The sequence below is a fragment of the Rhinopithecus bieti genome, unplaced genomic scaffold, assembly GCF_001698545.2.
Source record: "Rhinopithecus bieti isolate Rb0 unplaced genomic scaffold, ASM169854v2 scaffold_15336, whole genome shotgun sequence".
Taxonomy (NCBI): domain Eukaryota; kingdom Metazoa; phylum Chordata; class Mammalia; order Primates; family Cercopithecidae; genus Rhinopithecus; species Rhinopithecus bieti.
In genome coordinates, this window is record NW_016808678.1 from 54,413 (window position 1) to 60,669 (window position 6,257).

The following is a 6,257-nucleotide window of genomic DNA, read 5'->3' on the forward strand; positions in this document are numbered from 1 at the left end:
ATATGTAACAAACCTGCACGTTATGCACATGTACCCTAGAAGTTAAAGTATAATTTAAAAAATAATAATAATAAAATTAAATTAAATTAAATTAAATAAATACAAGAGTCTAGGATCCCAGAAATTTCACTGCTATAGCAAAGCAAGTCATGTTACTCTGAACTGGCAGTTCCCATTCTCCAGGGTAAGTCATATTGCCAAACACAATGTCATTTTTAGGTCTACTTTAATCCTATTTGACTCTACGGGTATGTTTTTTATATACTTAGTCCTACGGTTTGAATGTTTGTCTTCGCCAAAATTCATTTGAAATTTAGTTGGCATCGTAACAGTGTTGAGAGGTGGGACCTTAAAGATGTGATCGGGCCACGAGGGCTACACCCTCGTGGGTGGGATTACTGCCATTATAAAAGCACAGGGTCAGCCCCCTTTCATCTCTTGGTCCTTCCACTTTCTGGCCATGGAGTGACACAGCAAGAAGGCCCTCACCGGAGGCAGGCACCTAGATATTGAACTTCCCAGCCTCCAGAACTGTGAGCCAGTTTAGTGCTGTTCATTATAAATTACCTGGTCTGTGTTAGTCTGTTATTCAAAAACGTCATTTATGCAAATATATAATTCCTCCCCTTTTAAAAAAAAAAAGTTCTACTTTTTTCTATTTTACTTTTTCTGATGTTTTGTGTGTTCATCTTCCTCATCCTATAGAGAACTCCTATTGCTTCATAAGTCAAGGCCAGAACTCCCATCCTGACCAGAAGGAAAGATGCCCAGTTCCCACATATCCTTTTGCTAGGCCTGCCAGAAGGGGGCTCCTCTCCCTGGCCAAGGCAGGCTACTCAGATCCATTTGTGTTCATTTTTAAAAAGAAGTGCCATATCCTTAAACACACTTCGGTTGTCCTTGTGCCTGCTGGATAATGTATGAGCTTCTGGGAAAAAAAATCTGCAGCACTGACCGTGAATTTAACAGGATATCACTCCCTTCTTAAGGTTTTCAAATCATAAAGTCAGATTAGGGATTCCCATTAACAATTAGTCTTCTTTATTACATTCAAAAGGACAACATAAATTCCTGTCAGTTACTTTGAAAATACTTTGTTCATTAATATCTACTCAACCCAACGATAACTACTACTGACAAAAATTCTCTCCTTAACCAAACTCCACCCAGCCACCTCTCAGCCCTCTTCTCAACTAAGCGTTACCCTTAGTCTATAAAGACTTGATCAGGCCGAGTGCGGTAGCTCACGCCTGTAATTCCCAGTACTTTGGGAGGCTGAGGTAAGTGGATCACCTGAAGTCAGGAGTTCGAGACCAGCCTGGTCAACATGGTGAAATATCATCTCTACTAAAAATACAAAAATGAGCCAGGCGTTGTGGAGCGTGCCTGTATTCCCAGCTACTTGGAGGCTAAGGCAGGAGAATTGCTTGAACCTGGGAGGCAGAGGTTGTAGTGAGCTGAGATCATGCCACTGCACTCGAGCCTGGACGACTGCCACAGTGAGACTCTGTCTCAAAAAAAGGACTTGATTAAATGTTAGCATAGTTTCTAACAGCTCAAGGACCCTTCCTTAGGATGGCCCTAGCCCCTCTTAGAGTGCCTGCTTGAGAAAACTTGAGGCTGTCCAGGGAATTTACTGTTGGTTCCAGCCAACACCTAAAGACAAGGCCGCTATCTCCCTGCTTCTGTGGGAGGGTAGGAGCCTAACTCCCATAAGCACCAGTAAGTAAACACAGATGGGTTGCACATGGACCAACCCCCACTTCCTGCATTTTGTAAATTTTTTCACAGACCCTCTTGAGCCCTTGCTCACCCACTCCCTATTCTCTCATTCTCCCTTTTTTTTTTTTTTACTGAGACAGAATCTTACTCTGTCACCCAGGCTGGGGTCCAATAGCGCCAACTCAGCTCACTGCAACTTCTGCCTCCAAGGTTCAAGCAATTCTCCTGCCTCAGCCTCCCAAATAGCTGGGACTACAGGTGCATGCCACCACACCTAGCTAATTTTTGTATTTTTAGTAGAGACAGGGTTTCACTATGTTGGCCATAGTGACCTCATGACCTCATGATCTGCCTGCCTCGTCCTCCCAAAGTGCTGGGATTACAGGTGTGAGCCACTGCACCTGGCCCACCCTCCCTTTAAAATGCCATCACCTCTATACACATTGAAGTTGAGTTTGGACTTTTTTCCCTATTGCAATAGCGATAGTATATTACTGATTAAAGTCTGTCCTTCCACTTTACCAAGCCTTGTTTATCTTTGATACTACCAATCTTCTTTTACTAAAATAAATACTATGATTTCTAAATATTTTAATCAACTGAGTTATATCAGATATGCTTAGCCAAAGCATGTAGACCCCACTGAAATTTTGATTTAGCATGTGTCCATTAGATTAAGAATTATTGCTCTAGGAGTCTAAGTGGTATTTGCATCATGCATTTTTTTCAGTACAACATAAAATGGCTTCATATATAATATAGTTCAAAATGTTGTTAATTTCTTCAGGCCAGGAAACATGCAAGCAAATGGAGAACTCTTCCGATTTCCTAGGGAAAATATGGCTTGAGGATGGCTTAAACATAAAATATTAATGGGAGTTAATTAACATAGAAGCAAGCTGTTCCCTCAAGTTGCTTTCATCTCAGCATAATTTTAAGATGGAAGAGAACTGAACTTCAGAATCTTTTCTCTTACGTGGATTGCCCTTTGCAAAGCAAGAAAACATTTTTCCAATGGTGAATGTGTTAGTAAATGCCAGTGAAGCTATAGTTAAGTGATCTGGGTTTCCAAGAAGGAAAGTGAAGTTTCAAACCATGTTTACTGTACACAGCTTTTCAGGGCAAGTATTTTGGACACATAAGCTTTTTATTTTTTTTAAGGGTCTTGCTCTGTTACTCAGGCTGGAGTGCAGTGGCAATTATAGCTCACTGCAGCCTTGAACTCCTGGGCTCAGGGGATGGTCCCGCCTCAGCCTCTAGAGTAACTGGGACTGCATTTTTAAAAGTATAATGCTACATCTGCCAGGAAAATAACTCAGGTGGAGGATGGCTGTTTTCCCATTCGGAGAGCCCATGATTGAAAGAGTTGGAGGAATCCTAACTAGCAGAACTGAGTAACAGAAAGCACGTGGACTTTGGAGTCAGAAACACCTGTCTTTGAATCCTGGCTTCTGTGCCTGCACTTGAAATCTTAGGCAAGGCACTTACATTTTATTTTCAGACTGTTTCCTTATCTGTAAAATGAGAAAACTAATAACACCTGCCTTTCACAGGGCTATTGTGGGACTTAAATTTAACAATAAGCAATCAATAAATAGCTCTGATTCATTGCTTTAACCATTCATTCATTCAGCAAATATGTGTGTCAAACTCTTACCGTGAAAGAAATGCAAAACAAATTCCAGGAGGGCCTGGGATTTTTATGTCTATCAAATGGCATTCAGGTTAATGAGGGAGAGTGAAGAAATGAAGTGCACTTTTTTGAGGAATTACCTAAAAGGCTTTTCCAAGAGGATCCATGTGGCTGTAGGACATTTAGATGCCTGGAAAGGCCAGTCCAGTAAGCCAGCTGGGTGTTGCTCAGAACACGGCCTCCCACAGCAGGAGACCATTTCCCAGTTCTCTGAATTGGTACTTTGGCTGGAAAATCACCACACTATGCCTGATCCCTGGAGCAATGGACTGAGTATATAGTTATAACTAGATGAGTTCTTTGACATCCCTAAATTGGAAAAATGTCTTTGCTAGAGTTCAGAAATAGCTCAAAACCAAAACAACCATTTTCCCTAAATCTATTTGTAGTGCTGGAGCCACGTTACTGTAAAATACAAGGGAGCAGTTGGCAGGAAGTCTCTTAGACTACTTGAACATGCTCTTTGCCCCTCCATGAACACACCCGGGCCTCCTCTCTGTCCCAGCTTTTAAATACAGTTTGCAGTAAGAACTCACCGAATTCACACCAGGGCCTCTAAGACCTCACCCGCAGGTCAGTAACAACTAAGGATGGATCCGAGGCTGTGGGAAGAAAGTGCTCACCTCAGATGGTGAGGGAATGGGAGATGGGTGCATCCACATTCAGCAATTGGACTTATGGCTCCTGAGGGTCACATTGCCACCCATGCCCATGTTGAAATCATCTTGCTTTGTCAGGCCATTGGCTCAGGCATGTTTCATGACAATTTCGCTCCCTGTTGGTAAGACCTGGGTCATTTTTAAACGTTTGCAAACGTTAGAAACTCTGAATACCATAAATTAATAATTGATGATGTCCCTGAGCTCCCTCTACTGGCTGTGCCTCAGCCAGCTACAGCAGGGGGTATTTCTGTTTACATTTCTTTCAAGAAAAGAGTGATTCATAATCCACAAGCAGGGATGATAAGGCAAAGACATAAAGAATGGAGGACTTTTTAAGTAGCTGGAAGTTGGTGGACACTCCCAGACAGGATTTACACTTCCGAGGCAGAAATCTGGGTTGTGTGTCCTGCTCTTGGCCTGGGCAGGTGGTGCACAGCTCAGGAACCCTTCTAAAATGTCATTACTGTGTGCAGATAAAACCGAAAGCAAAGGGGCTGGAACCCTTTCCATTTGTTCTGCACCTGAAGGAGTTCAGAGAGAATAAAACAATATCTGGGCCATTTTTTTTTTCTGTTTCAAATTTCTAAATAGAAAGAACAGCAACAACAAAAATACTGATTTGTATGGGAATCACTCCAGGCATGACAGGATCAGGAGGCACTTTATCCTGAGGTTCCTCTGAGCCATTCATTGCCATTCTGCAGGTGAAGTAACTGAAAGAATGGTTGAATGACCTGCTCCAGTTGACACAGGGAGTGAGTGGCTTCTCTTCAGGAGAAGGAGGAACTTCCTCCACCATCATGCTCTCCAAAAACACCTGCACAGAGCATCCTGCTGGATGCCAGAGCCCTGTGAGGGCTTCCCGGTGCAGGTAAGGCCCAGCATAGCCAGCAGAAGGACTTATCCTGGCTAACGAAGATTTGTTACATGTCCCCCTTCAAAACTGGTGCCACATGTCTGTGTGACCTACCTGCTGGCCTCTCACTGCTAACTGAAGACAGGCACTATTTTCCCACCATAGTGGTCTTTTTGTCCTTGTCATTGGATGCATAAAACACATGAGCCAGGCACAGTGGCTCACATCTATAATTCCAGGACTTTGGGAGGCCAAGACAAGCAGATCACGAGGTCAGGAGTCCGAGACCAGTCTGGCCAACATAGTGAAACCCCATCTCTACTAAAAATACAAAAAATTAGCCGGGCATGGTAGTGAGTGCCTGTAATCCCAGCTACTCAGGAGGCTGAGGCAGGAGAATTGTGTGAAGCCAGGAGGCAGAGGTTGCAGTGAGCTGAGATCATGCCACTGCACTCCAGCCTGGGTGACAGAGCAAGACTCCCTCTCAAAACAAAACAACAACAAAAGAACACACACACACACACAGAGGGCCAAAAAAAAAAAAAAGTAAGGAAGAAGGAGAAGAATGGAGGCAGAAAAGATGCCACCCTGGAGAGGTGACCTGGCTGCTGTGGTAATATGGACATGCTCAGCACGTTTCAGGACTGTCAGGTTTCAGGGTCTGCCCGCCTGCCTCTCCTGAGGGGGAGGTGACAGAGAGCTGGCTGAGTACAGGGCTCTCCTGGGAAGCTGGGTCCTCAGCCAGGCCACCCCACAGAAGTGTTCAGGGGTAGGGAGTTGTATATCCTGGAATGACTATCTAGAAAGGATGTAACAGAGGGGAGAGAAAAATAAGGAAATGTAAGGCGTTAGGTCAATGCTTGCCCCTTCCCACCGGCCCACCCATGGTAATGCTGTGGCTCACTGCAGCCCAGCCACTATCTGGGAATACAGAGACGCACGATAGTGCCTTTCTACTCTGATTACAACTCCACTAGGTGCCAGCATTTTGCATGTAATCGCTCTATGCCTCTATGAGGTAGGTCCATTTATCCCCATTCTGCAGGTGAAGAAACTGAAAGAATGGTTGAATGACCTGCTGCGGTTGACACAGGGAGTGAGTGGCTGAGCCGGGAAGAGAGACCAAAGGGCATGTAACTGCGAGCCCACGGTGTGTGATGTATGAAGGACTAAGAGAGACCAGCCAGGAGCAGCTGGAATCCCATCTGGAGCCCAAAGAGTTGTTTTTGGTGTGGAAAGTATCTACCCCACCCCTAATTATATACCCAGTGATGGTGGTTGCTTAACATGGCTGTTGGCTCATAAACTGTAAGCACTATGAGAG